General features: G+C 37.6%; 1 protein-coding gene, 1 non-coding gene and 1 pseudogene across 4 annotated transcripts in view; 1 reads left to right on the forward strand and 2 right to left on the reverse strand.

The window, feature by feature from the left end:
- Window positions 1–18,668, forward strand: part of PPP2R3A (protein phosphatase 2 regulatory subunit B''alpha) — a 255,930-nt gene that overhangs the window by 48,359 nt on the left and 188,903 nt on the right. The window lies entirely within an intron of this gene.
- Window positions 4,635–4,748, reverse strand: LOC143658150 (U6 spliceosomal RNA; annotated as a pseudogene).
- On the reverse strand, window positions 8,184–8,325 carry LOC143658168 (small nucleolar RNA SNORA29). Its single transcript, XR_013163177.1, has one exon. It is a non-coding gene; the product is annotated as a small nucleolar RNA SNORA29 (small nucleolar RNA).

The raw sequence follows: 18,668 nt of genomic DNA on the forward strand, positions 1-18,668 counted from the left end.
GTTATTTCTTTCCTTTTGCTTGCTTTGGGATTAGTTTTGCTGTTCTTTCTCCAGTTCTTCCAAGTGGACAGTTAATTCCTGCATTTTTGCCTTTTCTTCTTTTCTGATATAGGCATTTAGAGCAATAAATTTCCCTCTTAGCACTGCCTTTGCTGCGTCCCATAAGTTTTGATATGTTGTGTTTTCATTTTCATTCGCCTCGAGGTATTTACTAATTTCTCTTGCAATTTCTTCTTTGACCCACTCGTTGTTTCAGAGTGTGTTGTTGAGCCTCCATGTATTTGTGAATTTTCTGGCACTCCGCCTATTATTGATTTCCAACTTCATTCCTTTATGATCCGAGAAAGTGTTGTGTATGATTTCAGTCTTTTTAAATTTGTTAAGACTTGCTTTGTGACCCAGCATATGGTCTATCTTTGAGAATGATCCATGAGCACTAGAGAAAAAGGTGTATCCTGCTGTTGTGGGATGTAGTGTTCTATAAATGTCTGTTAAGTCAAACTCATTTATAGTAGTATGCAGATTCTCTATTTCTTTATTGATCCTCCGTCTAGATGTTCTGTCCATTGATGAGAGTGGTGAATTGAAGTCTCCAACTATTATGGTATATGTGTCTATTTCCCTTTTCAGTGTTTGCAGTGTATTCCTCACATATTTTGGGGCATTCTGGTTCAGTGCGTAAATATTTATGATTGTTATGTCTTCTTGTTTTATTGTTCCTTTTATTAGTAGATAGTGTCCTTCTTTGTCTCTTTTAACTGTTTTACATTTGAAGTCTAATTTGTTGGATATTAGTATAGCCACTCCTGCTCTTTTCTGGTTGTTATTTGCATGAAATATCTTTTCCCAACCTTTCACTTTCACCCTATATTTATCTTTGGGTCTAAGATGTGTTTCCTGTAGACAGCATATGGAAGGATCCTGTTTTTTAATCCATTCTGCCATTCTATGTCTTTTGATTGGGGAATTCAGTTCATTAACATTTAGTGTTATTACTGTTTGGATAATATTTTCCTCTACCATTTTGGCTTTTGTATTATATATATATCATATCTGACTTACCTTCTTTCTTCACTCTTCTCCATACCTCTCTCTTCTGTCTTTTCGTATCTGACTCTAGTACTCCCTTTAGTATTTCTTGCAGAGCTGGTCTCTTGGTCACAAATTCTCTCAGTGACTTTTTGTCTGAGAATGTTTTAATTTCTCCCTCATTTTTGAAGGACAATTTTGCTGGATATAGAAGTCTTGGTTGGCAGTTTTTCTCTTTTAGCAATTTAAATATATCGTCCCACTGTCTTCTAACTTCCATGGTTTCTGCTGAGAAATCTACACATAGTCTTATTGGGTTTCCCTTGTATGTGATGGATTGTTTTTCTCTTGCTGCTTTCAAGATCCTCTCCTTCTCTTTGACCTCTGACATTCTAACTAGAAGTGTCTTTCAGAATGCCTATTTGGGTCTAATCTCTTTGGCGTGCACTGCAATTCTTGGATCTGTAATTTTAGGTCTTTCATAAGAGTTGGGAAATTTTCAGTGATAATTTCTTCCATTAGTTTTTCTCCTCCTTTTCCCTTCTCTTCTCCTTCTGGAACACCCACGACACGTATATTTGTGCGGTTCATATTGTCCTTGAGTTCCCTGATACCCTGTTCAAATTTTTCCATTCTTTTCCCGATAGTTTGTATTTCTTTTTGGAATTCAGATGTTCCATCCTCCAAGTCACCAATTCTATCTTCTGTCTCTTTAAATCTATCATTGTAGGTATCCATTGTTTTTTCCATCTTTTCTACTTTATCCTTCACTTCCATAAGTTCTGTAATTTGTTTTTTCAGATTTTCTATTTCTTCTTTTTGTTCAGCCCATGTCTTCTTCATGTCCTCCCTCAATTTATCGATTTCGTTTTTGAAGAAGTTTTCCATTTCTGTTCGTATATTCAGCATTAGTTGTCTCAGCTCCTGTATCTCATTTGAACTATTGGTTTGTTCCTTTGACTGGGCCATATATTCAATTTTCTGAGCGTGATCCATTATCTTCTGCTGGCGTCTGGGCATTTAGTCAGATTTCCCTGGGTGTTGGACCCAACAGGTTGAAAGATTTTTCTGTGAAATCTCTTGGTTCTGTTTTTCTTATCCTGCGCAGTACGTGGCGCTGGTGGCACACGTTTGTCTGCGGGTCCCACCAGTAAAAGGTGCTGTGGGTCCTCTAACTTTGGAAAACTCTCGCCGTGGGGGAGGTTCATCTACCGAAGCGGCTTGGAAGAGTGCCAGCCGGCCCAGGGGTCCGAACGCGGGGAGGGTCGCCGGCTGCCGCAGCCCGTGAAAGCGCCCATCCGAATTTCCTAGTCGGCCCGGGGCGCCACGCGTGGCGGGAGGGCGCCAGCTGCCGCGGCCCGGGAGAGTGCACCATTCCTAGGCGGACCAGGGAGTCACGTGTTTGAAAGGGACCCCCCCGGTCACTGTTCTCCGCGGCCTGGGGATTTCCGATCCAATTCTCTCAGTTGGTCCGGGGGGCCGCGCGTGGTGGGGGCGCCAGCCGCCGCGGCTTCAGTGGACCGCCTGCCCAATTCTGCCAACTGGCCCGGGAAAGAGGAGGGGAGGGACTCCGGACGCTTGCCGCCCCGCCCGGGGAAGCCTGTGCCCCTCAGTGATCTCACCGGAGCGGGTTCTCCCAGCCAGTCAGCCGTTCCAGGATGGGGTACACTGTCTTTTTGATCTCAGTTGTGGCTCCGGGAGCTGTTCTGTATCGTTTCTACTCCCCTAGTAGCTGTTCTGGAGGAGGAACTAAGATCCGGGCGTCTTACTAAGCCGCCATCTTCTCCGGAAGTCCACCACTCAATTTTCAAGCACCCCCAGAAGATCCTTCATACCCATCCCCACTCTTACTTCCAGTCAACCACTGGTCTGTTTTCCATCTTTATAGATTTGCCTATTCTGGATATTTCATACAAATGGAATAATGCAATATGTACTTTATTGTAACAGACTAATTTCACTGGGCATGTTTTTGAAGTTTATCCATGTTGCAGCATGTATCAACACTGTTTTTTTAATTGCCCGCTTAGTATTACATTGTGTGTGTATATACTACATTTTACTTATCTGCTCACAAGTTGGTGTACATTTGGGTAGTTTCCATGCTGATAGAAATATTCATGTATAAGTCTATCTTTGTGTGGACATATTTTCAAATTTCTGTAAGGTCAAATTTTAGACTTTACATAGAATTATGTTTAACTTTGTAATAAGTGCAAAGTTTTTCCAAAATGGCTCTACCAGTTTACATTTCTGTGCTGGTTTGAGAACATTATGTACCCCAGAAAAGCCATGTTTTAATCCTAATTCAATCTTGTGGAGGCAGCCAGTTTTTTTTTTTTTTAACCCTGATCCAGTATTATAAGTGGAAACTTTTGATTCGATTATCTCCAAAAGGTGTGGCATGCCCAATTGGTGTAATCTTTTGATTAGATGGAGATATGATTACCCCCATTCTAGGTGGATCTTGCTTAGATTACTAGAGTCTTTAAAAGAGGAAACATTTTGGAGAGAGTCAAAAACTACAAAAGCCTCAAATCCAGCAGAAACTTCACAGCATAGCTGACAACAGATGCAGACACATGGAGAACAGAGACACTGCTATTTGGAAATGCTTGGAGCCAGTAGACGTTGCTATGAGATGTTTAAAAAAACCAGAACTTGGAGAGAGCCAAGAAAAGCTGAGAAATGAAGACCAGCCCTGGAGAAGCAAAGTGAGGATACCCACAGGAACAGAGGCTGAAAGCAGTGGAGTCCAGGAGCAAGGGACCAATAGATGCCAACCACAAAACTTCCCAGCAGATAGAGGTGCTCCAGATCCATCAGCCTTTCTTGAGTGAAGGTAACCTCTTGTTGGTGCCTTAATTTAGACACTTTCACTTCCTTGGAACAGTTAACTTGTAACTTATTAAATTACCCTTTTTAGAAGCCATTCCAGGTCTGGCACACTGCATTCAGGCAGCTTGCAAACTAACACAGTTCCCAATAGCAAATCATGCGAGTTCCAGTTCTCCTATGTCCTCGTGGATTATTGACTGTCTTTTTGTTCATAGCATTCTAGTGTGAGGTGGTATCTTTGTAGTTTTAATTTGTGTTTCCCTAATGACTGTTGATGCTCAATACCTTTTTACTTGCTTATTGGCCTTGCCTATATTTTCTTTGTGAAATATCTATTTACATTTTGTGCCCAAATTTTAAAAAATCTTTTTATTGATTTGTATGACTTCTTTATGTATTCTGGATCTATATCCTTTTTTAGATATATTTTGAAGTATTTGAGGTATATAATCTCAAATGTTTTTTCATGGTTTGTGGGTTGTCTTTATATTTTCTTGATAGTGTCTTCTGAAGCACAAATATTTAATTTTTATCACTTTTTATTGTATGGGTTGTGCATTTGTTTTGTTTTGTTTTTTAGTATTTTTATTGAGAAATCTTCACACACATACATTCCATACATGGTATACCATCAGTAGCTCACAATATCATCACATAGTTGTGTATTCATCACCATGATAATTTTTTTTTAACATTTGCATCAGTGCATTTGATATTGTGTCTATAAATCTTTGCCTTATCACAGACACAAATATTTTCTGTCTTCTAAAAAATTCTTGCTGATTCTTGAAGTATTCCATATTTTAATATCATTCTTGCATAGGTGCTATGCTTATCTTCTCTGTACCATTCCAATTTTAGTGTGTGCTCTCAAGTAAGTCATTTTTGCAAATAAAATAAATATTAGGTTTTTACTCATAGTATAATTTATACAGCTCCCGTGGGTGAAGAGAAGTTACGTTATTACAGACCCCACAGACATTATAAAAAGCTTATATGGAAATACTTACAAAGAACTGTCTGCCTGTATAGTCAGCAGCTTAAATGAAGTAGACCAATTATTTCAAAAACACATAATACCAAGACTTTGTCAAGAAGAAATAGATCATTTGATTAGTCCCTTGTCTATTAAAGAAATTGAATCCATAGCTAAAAACTTTCCAACAAAGAGAACTGCCAACCCAGATAGTTTCACTGACTAATTTTACCTAACATGTAAAGATGAATACCAATTCTACATGACCTCTTTTAGAAAGTAGAAGAGAACAGTTCTTATTTTATTATTCTATCATATAGAATTAATGAGTGAGTTTAGCAAGGTGCAGTATACAAGGCCAGTAGAAAAAAATAATTGTATTCTACAGCAATGAATGGAATTAGAAATTTTAAAAACTATCTTTGTAGCACCAAGAAAAAAAAATAGTAGGCCTTATATATTACTCTAAAATATCTCTGCAGGTTCTCTATATGCTGAAAACATACACCAATGAAAAAAATCAAAGAAGACCTAAATAATTGGGGAGATATATTATTTAATGAATTGGAAGAGTCAGTATTTAAGATGTTAATTATCTCCAAATTGATCTATAGATTTAAAGCAATTCCAGTTAAAATTCTAGCATGATTTTTTGGTAGATATCTACCAGCTGATTCTAAAATTTTTATGGAAAGGCAAACCTAGCTAAAACAATTTTGAAAAATTATAGTGAGAATCATCTTTCTGATGTTAACAATTACTATAGAGTAACAGCAATGAAGACAGTGTAGTATTGAGGAAAAGATAGATATATAGATCAGTGGAATAAGCTGGAGAATCCAAAAATAGAGCCACATAAGGATAGTCCATGGAATTTTTTTTTTGACATGGGGAGGCTCTTGGAATTGAACCCAGGTCTCCAGCATGGCAGGCAAGAACTCTGCCTGATGAGCCACTGTGGCCTGCCCCCTATTTATTTTTTATAAAGATGCAAAGGTAAACCAGTGGAGATAAGGATAGTCATTTCAACAATGGTACTGAAACAGCTGAACATCACATGCAAAAAAAGAACCTTGACCCTTACTGCACATCTCATATAAAAATTAAATTATACCATAGACCCAAATGTAAGAGCTAAAATATGAAACTCTTAGAAGAAAACATAATAAATCTTCATGATTTATTAGGCAGTGGTTTCTTAGATGTGACACATGTGATAAAAATAGATTGGAGTTTTATAGAATTAAGCCTTGTTGCTTCAAATTATACCATCAAGAAAGTGAAAAGACAATCCACAAAGTTTACACAATAATAATTTCAGGTGTGAAGTGCTGTACTGTGGTAAACTGGATAATAAGGTCAAGAGTAAAAAGGTCGAGGTTTGGTCAAAGGAGGGGAAAAAACTGTTTGAGGAACTGAAAAATGGCCAGTGGGGGCTAGATTATAGAGCTAGGAGGTGAGCAATAGAAGATGAGGTTAGGGAGGTGGTCGACTCTGGAGCTATTATAGGCCATTTTGAAGAGTTTAGATTTTATTTAAATTGTAGTAAGTAACCATTGGAGCATTTTAAACAAGAGAGTAATTTACATTTATATTTTTAAAAGACTACTCTGGTTATGCTGTTTGGAGAATGGACTGTGGAGAAACAAGAGTAAAAGCAGGAAGACCAGTTAGGAGCCCATGATAGTCATCCAGATGAGCGAGGAGGAGGATTTGGATGACGGGTATTCTGGCAGTGGAAGTAACGGGGAATGGTTGAAATTGAGAGATACTTTGGAGCTAGGATTGACAGGACTTGCTCAGTATACTTATATTCTGGGTATAGCCTATAAATATGGCTATATTGCTCTTTTCAATTGCCAAATACTAACTAGTTAACCTGTAAAAAGCTCTCTTGCCCCAGCAAGGTACTCTGGTTGTGCCTGTGGTGAGCTGTCAAGTTGTCTGTCTAAACAATAGGCAATTAATAACAAATAAACCCTTGCAATGCCCCCCCCCCCCCAATCACCAAGTCAGACATGTAGAATGACAGCTGAATAAAGAATTTTGAGAGTGTCTCAAGGTTCTCATCATACTCCTCAGGGTACTTGAGGAGGCAGAACAACAGTCGTATCTTGGAGAGTTTGGTTTGGAATGAGTGTCCTGACTTGGACCGGATGGTTCAGCCTGACATGCCATACCTATGACCAGCAAATAAAATGAAAGTCATCAGGGCCCTCACTTGCTCTAGTACAGCAGATGGCTCTCTGTCTATTCTTGACTCTCCTGCTCCCAGATTTCTGGCTCTATGCCCAGCCTCCATACCCTCTGGACATCTGGTTGGCCTTCCAGTAAGGCTCTCCTTTGACTGCTTAACATTGATCCTTGCTCTTAGCCCCTGTTTTCTCATCTGATCTCAGTATCATCTTCCCCAGTTCCCCCGCCCCCACACACCACTGTCATGATATGAAATGAGATATTTCTTGCCAAAATCGAAGCCCAGAGACCTACTGGAGGTGGTGATTCAGATTTGTGTTTAGGTTTTTTTGTTTATTAGGTACTACACTTGAGCCAGTAGGATTATAACGTTTTTTTAAAAAGTCTCCGTTGCAATATAATTCATATTACATAAATTTCACCCTTTTTTCTCTCCAAACAAACACACCTCTTTCTCCCTTTCCCCATTCCCTGGTTATTTCTAATCTATTTTCTATCCTTGCAAATTTGTTCTTTCTAGCCATCTGTTATAAATGATATCACATACAATATGTGTCTTGCTTAGTTCACTGAGCATAATGTTTTCAGGGTTCTTCCATGTTACATGTCTCATAACTTCATTATTTCTTATGGCTGAATGATATTCCATTGTGTATATATCTTTTTGGATAGTTTTATAGTGTGCACTAGCTATATGTTAGGGATATGAAGATGAGTACGTTGAAGTGGCTTTCTGACTCATCTGTGCTTCTGCTTTCCTGATCCATCACGCTACCATCTGAATGTCATTTCTCTTCCTGAGAAACTATAGCAGTGCTATAAATGCTTAATGAGTACTTTGTGAATAAACACATTATTTCTAAGGTTCTTCTGTTTAGTGAATCTTTTTGAATTTGTGTTTTCTCCAAACTGAAATGCTTCACTCTTTTGTTGTTTCTATAATTTTTTTTCTTGCCCTAATATTTGAAGTTGTTCAACATGTAGAGCCTTCTGCAGTTTCCATTTCCCTCTTGTTGATTTAATCTTACTGGTCACTTGTTTAAAAAAAAAATTAAGTTTTATGCTAGGCTTTATGGCATGTCTTGTATATAATTCTGTTTCTGAATATGATGCCATTTGTGAATATGCCTTATTATTATTATTTTTTTTACTGTTCAGCCATTTCATATAGGAGGAGGGCATACAAAATAATCTTCCCACTTTAGATTTTGGCAGTTTTCATCTATACCAAAAACACAGCCACTAAAATTTATTATTAAGAGAGAAAGTGGTAGTCAAATAGGAAACGAATATGCTTTTAATGTCCCATCAATTTTATTGCTGACAAGCTCATTGTCTTAATTATACTTACAATGTTTGGTAATATTCTTATAGTCTGAGGTCCAGACAGATAGCTTTTAACTTTACTCATTGGTTTTTAATAGCTTAACTTTAACTTTTTATTCCATTAACTTTATATGTTATGATTTTCTTTTTATAGCCACCTTATGTATCACTATACCAAGTTTCAGCATACTCTAATACATAATAAATGTATTATGTATGGTTTCTGAGAAACAAAATTGGAGTTTTAAAAAAAATTTTTTGATGTAGAATATAGGTTACCTAGAGATAGACAGCAGCTAGAAAAGGAGGAGTGGTTACTTAGTATGTACTGAATTATTAACAAAGTTGAACTTAAAATGTTTGAGAATAGATAGAGGTGATGGTAGCTTGTTCTTGGGAGTATAAGAAATAGTAACCTATTGTAGGTGAATTTGATTGAAAGTGTTTGTTTAAAGTCATTCATGTAAATAAGTTCTTGCATGAACCACTGCAAATATAAAAAAGAATAGAGGTATAGTGGGAAAAAAAGCCATTGCAAACTATGGGCTATAGTTAACAGCAAAATTTTAATATTCTTTCATCATCAATAACAAATTTACTATGCCAGTACTATGGGTCACCAATACTATGAGGAGGGATAAGGGGTATGAGAGGAATTGGGCTTTTCTTTTTATCCTTATTTCTGTCCTGAAGTAATGAAAGTGTTCTAAAATTGATCATGGGGATAGATACACAACTATGTGATGATACTGTGAGCCAGTGTTTGTATACTTTATGTAGTTTGTGTGGTATGTGAATATATCTCACTAAAATTTGAAGATGAAAAAAAACTCTTTGTTTTTTCTATCCTGGTTGCTACAATGACTCAGTGTTCTACAGACTTCCTTCCATCCATCCATCCTTCCGTCTTTCTTGTTAGAGAAGTCACAGGTTTACAAAAAATTCAGGCATTAAAATACAGAGTTACCACAGACTACCCCGTTACTAGTGTGGTACATTTGTTACAACTCATGAAAGAACATTTTTTAAATTGTACTCTTGACTATAATCCTTCCTTCCTTCCCTTCCCTTTCTTTTCTCCCCTCCCTTCCCTGTTTCTTCCTTCCTTTCCTCCTAAGATTTTGAGTTAATTCCTTCCTTAGAATTTAAAAAACCTGGGATTATGGCAGGAATTCTGATATTGACTACCAAGCTTTGCCCTTTATCTAGGCATAATATAGGATAGGGGGGCTTTGATATTAAAGAAATCTGGGCTAAAGTACAACAATTCTTCCCCTTTCTGAGTATGTAACATGAGGAAGTTCTTTCATTTCTGTCAGTCTTAGTTTCCTCACCTGTGAATTGGAGATGAACTCAGTTCAAGCTTGGCATAAGAATTAAATTAGATAATGCGTTTAAATCCTTAGCACAATGCTTAGCATATATAAATACTTTTAAAATAATAGTGTAAATAATAATAATAATGGTGTAATAATATCAATTTTCCCTTTAAGAACCCAGTACAAGAGGGTCAGCATAGCAGCATGCCTCTCTGCCTCTGCTTCCACCCTTCAGCCCCCCTTGACCTAAGGAATATAAGCCCAAGATAAGAATAGGCAAAGAGGAAGCATGCCTGGTTCTCTTCCTCTGGCTATCTGTTGATGGTGGTAGTGTGAAGTTCTGCAGAGGGTGTTCTTATGCCTGATGCATAACCATTCCCTTGACCCTGTTAGTGGGTACCTACTGAGAGGTGAACTTTCTCTGTTCTTACCAGTAAGTGTTTTTTTTTTGTAAACTATGCTCCTATAGAAATGTGGTTATTGAAATATACTCCTAGCTATTCTAAAGGCTTAGGGTATGACCATGGAAGAAAGGCTGAGTCAGGGTGGAGAACAGTGCTAGACAGAAAAGATCAAGAATTACGAAGCCAGTACATCAGATGGATCATCTGTTTGAATGTTGAAATCAGTAAGAGTGGTGGCAGAAATTTTGTTGGTGTGATAGTGAACCAGAAGCTAAAATCTTCAAGAAATTAAAGAGACTAGCCTTGGGAGCCTTAAATGACTGCAATGAGAAAGGTTAATGGATACTCGAATCTAATGATATGTGACTCAAAGCAGGGGCTTTTGGGGAAGAGTGAGGAGAATGGTATGAAAGTAGCAACAAGGACCAAGAAAGGCACCTACCAGGCCCTATGTCATGAGGGATACAGGAGAGTAAAAAGAGTTATCTAAGAGAGCTACAGGGAAAACAGCATCCTTAGGGGAGAGCCCAGTTTCAGTTTGAGCAGGAAGATAAAGGAAGATGAATGGGCGAAGGATATGGGGATTTTGCTGATAACTACCAGCAAGTCCCATGGCATAGTGGGAGGGTTCAGGTTTTAGGCAGTAAGGAGGAGTAGAGGCATAAGTTCCGTCATCAGTCATTATCATCTCTCTCTTGCATAAATTTTAAGTCCCTCTTTCTCTCTGTCTTACTTCAGCAACCTTACCTGGCTAAACCACAGTGCTAACTAAGTCAATTCTTTGCCTGTTCCATGGCTGTAAAATCACGCTACTGAATTTATATTAATAATCATAACTTCAGGTAGGACCTCAACATTGCTTGGTAGTCATACCAGATTCTCCCAGTCATTTTCTCTCAGTTTCAACTCCTCCTAGATGATTATTTTGTGTCTTTAGTGTCCTCATATGGTCAGTATCTCCTCTCCACTTTTCACTTTCAAATGATAATCTTGTTTCCTGTTTCACTGAGATAAAGTGAATCAGGAGAGAGCTTTTACAAGTTCCCACCATTATATCTACCCACTTCCTGCAGTGGTACCCATATATTCTGCTTCCTTTCTTGTTACTGTGAGAGAACTTTGTCTTTCTTGGTGCTTCAGCAATGCTTTCTCATGTATCATCAATTTTCCCTTCTAAATTATTCTCTTATGCATGGAAATACACTTTTATTTCTTCCATATTAAGAATAATCCTCTGGTTCCACTTTCCTCTCTAACTATTGCCTTATTTCATTTAAACTTTACAGAAAGACATTTAGAAATAACTGTTTATGTTGTTGCTAATTTCTTTTTTCTCATTCTTTCTTGAATTCAAGCTACTTAGATTTCTGCCACACACCCCCCATTCCATTAAAACTGTTCTTATTAGTTACCAGTGATAGCCACAATACTTTACATGAATTAACATTCAGGGGTAGAGCTGATCATTCTCTCCTTAAAACATTTTCTTCTTCTTCTTTGTTTTAGGATATTTGTCAGAAATCATGAAGAATCTGAGATTTCTATTTGTAGACTAGCAAGTTAACATGTCACAGTTTCATGAATGTTGGTAGAAGACACTTTGGGATCAGAGACAGAAAATAGTTTATTACTTACAGCAGTAGCATTAGCCAGAGTATCAGTATTTTTGTACTGGTTTCCAAGTCCCAGTCCCTGCCTAGGGCAATGTGAAGCAGGCCAGATGACACTTGCATACATGGCAGATTGTGTTATTGGAAAGGAAACCTGATCTTAGGGAACCCAGATCTTTTATAATGGACAATGAGCATGCCTGCCCTTTGTTCTGGAGGGAAACACTATCTATTATATTAACAGTAACATAAACCTGTGCTCTGAAGGAAGACACTGCCTTCTCTTCCAAGGCTGTTTCCTACACAAACATGCTTAAAAAGATCATACGGAACAGAGGACTTGCTTGTAATATCTGCAAAAACATGAGAGACCCACAAAGAATTGTTTCACAACAATTCCTTCATCTCCTGTCATTCCTCCTATATCTCTGGCCACTCCTTCTCAGTCTCTACTGCTGGTTTCTCTCACTTCCCCAAACTCTAGATTTGTACTATCAAATTTCACAGCCATTAGCTACATGTTGCTATTTAAATTGAAAGTAATTAAATAAAATTAAACAGCTCTTCAGCTGAATTAGCCATATTTCAGGTGCTCAGTAGTTGCATGTGGGTAGTGGCTACTTATTGAATGACAGATATTGAAATTTTTCTCATCACAGAGAGTTCCATTCCAGCTTTTCATTTTTGAGTGCCCAAGGTTCATTCTTTAAATGTCTCTTCTATACTTTTTTGTATTCCCTCCCTTGGTGATCTCATCTAATCTAATATCTTCAAGTATGCCTCCCAAACTTGTATCAGCCCCGATTTCTCCTCAAACTACAGACTTAATTCTCCAACCTCCTCTTGGACATCTCTAACTGAGCATCTAATAGGCAAGTCAAAACCAATATATCCAAACTGAACTACTTACCTTCATTACCACCACCACCCTTCCCCACTAAAACTGTTCTTCCTGCAGTCGTCCAAGTCTCATTTAATGTCAGTTTTCTTCTTCCAGAGTTGCTCAAGTCATAAACAAACAAAACCCATTACCACCACCAACTAAAAACCCTATGAGTCATTCTTGGCCTCTTTATTTTCCTTGAGAGCCTCTTATCTATTCCATTGGCTCTACTTTCAAAAAATATTCAGAAATCTGACCACTTCTCTCCGTTTGTCTGCTACCTCCTGGTCCAAGGCAGCAGCATCTTTTGCCTGGATTATTCTAGTAGCCCCCTAACTGATCTCCCTGCTTTCACTCTTGGCCCTTATAGTCTATTCTCATCGTAGCAGCCAGAATGATCTTGTTAAAAAGTAACCCCATATCATGCCATTACTCTGCTCTTCAGTAGCCTCCCTTCTTACTCACTAAAAGCCAAAGTCCTTAGTATGTACCTACAAGGTTCTAAATGATTGTTACCACCCCTCCCTCCCATACCCTCCATCACTACCCCATTTCCTCTTCTGTTCTTGTTCCATCAGGCCATACTGACTTTCTCACTCTTCCTGAACAATTCAAGACACGCTCCCACCGCAGAGCCTTTGTGTTTGGTGTTTCTTCTTCCTCCCCATGTCCCATACACATACTTTTTAAACCCCCATAATACTGACTTACTGAAGAAACCAAGCCAGTTGTCTTATAGAATGACCAATACTGTGAATTTCTGTTTTTTCATGGTATTAACTTATTTCTTTAACCCCTGTATTTCCAGTAATCAGACATTAGATCCAAAGGGTTGATTAGACTCAACTTAAACATTTTTGGCAAGACAATTCCACAGATGATGCTGCGATCTACATATCCTATATTGGGAGATATATATTATCTGATTGTCCCACTATTAATGATGCTAATTTTGATTACTGTGTTAAGGTGGTGACATTCAGATCCCTCTATTATAAATTTACATTTTCCCTTTGTGATCAACAAATAATCCAAAGGGTGAATGTTATTTTTTTAACCCTCTTTTTTCTTAATTCTTAATAAAATATTAAGAATATTTTTTAGCTCTCTTTTTTCAAGTCTTTTTGAGAGGTCCAGAATATAAAGCAGATAGAAGTTGAATATTCTGGTTGCAGTAAGAAATGTCTAATATTGGCAGTTTCCAAGGGAACTCTGGCAAGTACAATTTATAAACCCACAGAGCCTGCCCAAACATTTGAGAAACTGAGGTCCATAGAGGAAATGTGAATACTTAAGTCTGCCAGGCATCTCACAAGACTCAGTGCATTTTCTGTTAGAATACAATTTCAGGAGCTCTGTCACTTCCTTAGAAAGCTGTGGTTGTGGATGATCGTAGAACTGCACTTGGTTTTTCTCTGGCAGTCCACCTACCATTTTTAGTTGTCTTAGTGCTTTCCTTGATATTTTATCTGTTTTGCAGATGTGAAGATTTGAAATTACTTCATTTTGTGTGTGTGTTGGGTTATAGTCTTTTTTTGTTTCCCTTTTGGAAATTCCTCTTCATCCACAAAGAATTCCAGATTCAGACATTATTCATCTTATGTCTGGAACGCTAAAATCTCATGAGCTTCCATATGTCTTACATTTTTCCACCTTAAGAATATTCAGAATGTTGCCACAGTTAAAGTCATTTTTATTGTTGGCTTTCTGTTTCTTCCTTTTTCCACTTTGCTTATCATACAGCTAAATGTTCCTTAGTAAAGGAACATCTATTTAATGTTCAATTAATAGAAAGTTGAATAAGTAAATTTGGTATAGCAACACAATGTATATAAGTTGAATGATGGAGATTTTTATTTTCATGGAAAGGTGTTTCTCTTTTTAAAGTGGAAAAAGCAGATAAGCTATAATTTAATTTCATTTTGTTAAAAAATTAATAAATATAAGTACAAACTTCCATGTCCATGTATTTTTTTATTTAAAGTCAAAAAGAACATTCATGCAGGGGTCTCACAGCACCTTGGAAGAACCTAAAGGTGGGGATGGAGGGTCTCAGGGCAGAGAGAAGTTTCAGAAACCATGGAAAATCAGGGTTGGAGGGGACCTTAGGAAATATGAAGAAAACATTGACATTGATACTCTCTCTACCTGTCATCTTTGTTTAACTTTTCTTTGTGTGTGTGTGTGTGTGTGCAGGTATTTTTTCATTTCTATAGTTACCACGTTTATATTTGTTGTTGTTGTTGTTTTTTAAATAATAACAGCCTCATCTTTGTTAAATCCAAACTACTTTGAAAGCAATCTAGGCTCCTCCCCAGCTTGCTGTCACCCAACCATCCTTTGAAATTTTTCCCTGATCTCTTACTGTCCCATTCAAGCAAGTTTCCCCTAACGTCTTGCTTCTGTTTATTTTACTCCAGGTTCTTGGTTATCTTCTAAAATTGCCTCCTTGCCTCTTGAGAGCCTCTCTACTCACTTCTACCCAAGTGAAAACTTGTCACAGAAGGCAAGGAGAATATACAAACTATATTCTGAAAGGAACTGTCACTAAGATGTCATCTGCATGAGGGCTCAATAAATACCTGTTGAATGAATTGACGTATTCTTTTTAGTTTCATTCCTTTTATCCCATAAGTTCCAATGAAACAGAGGCCTTCCTTGTTTTCTGTAATGCCCTGAACATTTTAGGTACTTAATATACATTAACGAGTAAAGTCATTTTTAAAAAGATGTCCATCATTTACTTAATAAAGATGAATTTAAGGTTTATTGTTGACTTTGGTCAGAATTTATGCTTGCCTGGACAAGATGTAGAGAAGCACAGGATTTAAAGTTTAAAGACTTAAGTTCATATCCTGCTCAAAGTTTTGTCATCATGGGTGTGCCAGTCTGAATCTGTGGTGGACTCCAGAAAAGCCATGCCCTTTAATCCTCATTCAGTATTGCTGGGTGGGAGCATTTTGATTGTTTCCATGAAGATGTGACCCACCCAATTGTGGGTGGTAACTTTTGATTAGATGATTTCCATGGAGGTGTGTCTCCACCCAGTGAAGGTGGAGTTGCTTACTGGAATCCTTTAAAAGAGGAAACATTTTGGAGAGAGTCCCTTTTGGTAGAGTCACGAAAAAGCCAGCAGATACCGCCATGTTCACCGTGTGCCCTTGCAGCAGAGAGAGAAATGTTGAACTTCATCTGTCCTCTTGAAGCAAAGTATCTTTCCCCAGATACCTTAAATTGGACATTTCTATAGACTTGTTTTAATTGGGACATTTTCTCGGCCTCTGAACTATAAACTAGCAACTTATTAAATTCCCCTTTTTAAAAACCATTCTGTTTCTGGTATATTGCATTCCAGCAGCTAGAAAACTAGAACAATGGGTTAGTCACATAAGCCTCTGAGCTACCTTATTTTTATAACCTCACTGATTTGCTTCTGGACTTTGCAGTAGCCTTTTCTGTGGTCTGCTTAGCTTCAGTCTTGCTTCCCCAAGACTGTCCTCCATAGCGCTAAACATAGTGATCCACCTGTAATGTAAATTTAGGACTATGTTACTTCTCTGATTCAGGAGCTCTACGATGTTAAGGTTGCTTTTGCCCCACTTCTCAGCTTTAGCTCCTGGAAACCTCTCTTCAAACTTGACACTTACATAGTACCAACTCCTGGTAGTTCCCCACTCATGCCATGCACCATCCTACTTTTAGTATTTGATCTTTCACTCCCCCCCCCCCCCCAAAAAAAAAGCTCTGTTCCCTTTCTTCTTGTGGCCAACTACTACTCTATACCAGTACTGGGTTGGCACTCTGCCTACCTGGGGTGCCGTCTGTGACCTGAAGGTCAGGTGTCATCCCTTTCTACCTACTCAGACTATGAGCTGCATTAGGCAGGAACCATAGAATTTGTTCTAACTTCCTGTGTCTTGAAGAGTATCACATCTATAGTAGCACACAAATGTTCTAAACTGTCCAAATGATTTTTTCTACCTTTAAATACAGGTTTTCAATATACTACCCTATTATTACCATCTTGCATTGTTGTGGTCTTTTGTTACAATTGATGAAAACACCTTTTTATAATTGTATTATTAACTGAACTCCACAATTTAACTTGGAGTTTACTGTTTGTGCTGTGCAGTTCCATGGATTTTTAAAAAATTTTACCTATAGAATGTGATCTAATTTTCATATACTTTCCAAATATGAAAAAGACTTTAAAATGGAAAATTTATGAATTAAAACAACTCAAAATACCACCAGCTAGACAGAGACAACCATTGTTGATGTTTTGGAATACATGATATTTTGATAATACTGTAAAATGGTAAAAGTTCAAATCCAGTTTTCTATTTGGAGCCAGCTCTCAGGCAAGTCACTAGCTTTGCAAATTACATGCATTAAAAATTAATAGCCAGCTCATTATGCTTCCTACATCAAATAATAGAAAATAGTTATCAAGAAAAACACTAGTTTTGCTTTTCTCATTTTCCCTAGACCCCAGAACTATCTTTCATCCTGTTTTTCTAAAAGAGAATGTGAAATCCCAGTGAAGGAAATGAATTGACCACGTTACTGAACTGGTTAGTACAGAGCTAGGCAGAGGGTCCTAATTGCCCACCTGGTGCTTTTCCCCCTCAGCCACATTTCCTGTTTCTCTACTGAAGTAAAATAAAAGCAAGTTTTAAAGCACTTCCTAATTTCTGTATGCTCAACCTGGTGCTGAGATGTTCTTATTTTACTTTAGTCTCCTTGAGACATTATCTGAAAACCTAAAACATGAATTGTTCATCCATTACTCACATGTACAATTTCTTTGAGCAGCAGGAAATCTTCCCTTAGAAGAGATTCCTTAATTTATTTTCTCAACTATTTTTGAAGAGGACACAACAAATAAAATACTCCAGGTCTCCCTTTTTTTATTCCACAAGCTGTTTTATGATGTCTGCTTTTGTATTCCTCTGAACTGTTCTCCTGGAAGCAGTTTCCATACTGAGTCACACACCAGAGACTGCCTGTTTTCTAGGCAAACTAGTAGTTGTATTATTTCTAGGTGACTCATTAGTTCTGAATCATCACACCTTGTATACTCTTAAATAAAGGTTTTCAAGACACTTTTATACAATTTCTTCCACTTTTAAGTCTTCAAATGTCCCATCTAAGTAATATAGATATTCAGCCAGTTCTCTCTAGCTTTGCTTTATGTTGATCATTTTCTTTATGAAATTTTCAGCTGAGATAAGCCATGAAAGTTCTTTACCTCATTCTTTCTGCTCCAGATGTTTCCTGAAATGGAACAAATAAATAGCAACATAAAAAATATTTGTAACATCATTCTTTATTTTCCATCATAACACTTATGCTGCTTAAGATTTTGGTAAGTTCCCAAATTTCTCCATAAAATTAGGGAGAAACACCTATAAAAGCAAAGTGTAGCTCTAATGTTTGTTGGTACATAGAATCTTTGGAACTCGGCATGTTGGAAGAATAAAACACTCTTATCCCTTGACTTCTATGATATATTTATCTGTTTTTCTTCCTGCCCTTTGAAAATCCATTCTCTCTTTCCTTCCTTGCATCCCTGTACATGTCAGCCTTCCTCAGAGTTTCATCCTTGACCCTTTATCACCCTATGGCTGCTAAGTTTTATCAACTCCTATGGCTTTAAAACCTTTAGCTGGTACTTACTTCCATATCTTTATAGGGATATCCAGCTACATGGGAAGAATCTTCTGATGCCCCACTAACAACCCATTCCTGAAGTTGAATTCATCCCCACTGCACCCCCAACCCTCAGCCTAAGCACACAATTAATAATCAGGCCCCACCCTCATTTTCACATCTCCCTAGAACCTATGCTGTTCATCTGTTTGTTTTAATATTTTTATTGAGAAATCTTCACACATATACAGTCCATACATGGTATACAATCACTGGCTCACAGATGATCACATAGTTGTGTGTTCATCACCATGGTCATTTTTAGAACATTTGCATAACTCCAGAAAAAGAAAAAAGTAAAAGCTCATACATCCCATACCCCCACCCCTCCCTCTCATTGACCACTAAGTATCTCAATCTACCCATTTTTTTTAC

This window comes from Tamandua tetradactyla, chromosome 15, assembly GCF_023851605.1.
Source record: "Tamandua tetradactyla isolate mTamTet1 chromosome 15, mTamTet1.pri, whole genome shotgun sequence".
NCBI classification, from domain to species: Eukaryota; Metazoa; Chordata; class Mammalia; order Pilosa; family Myrmecophagidae; genus Tamandua; species Tamandua tetradactyla.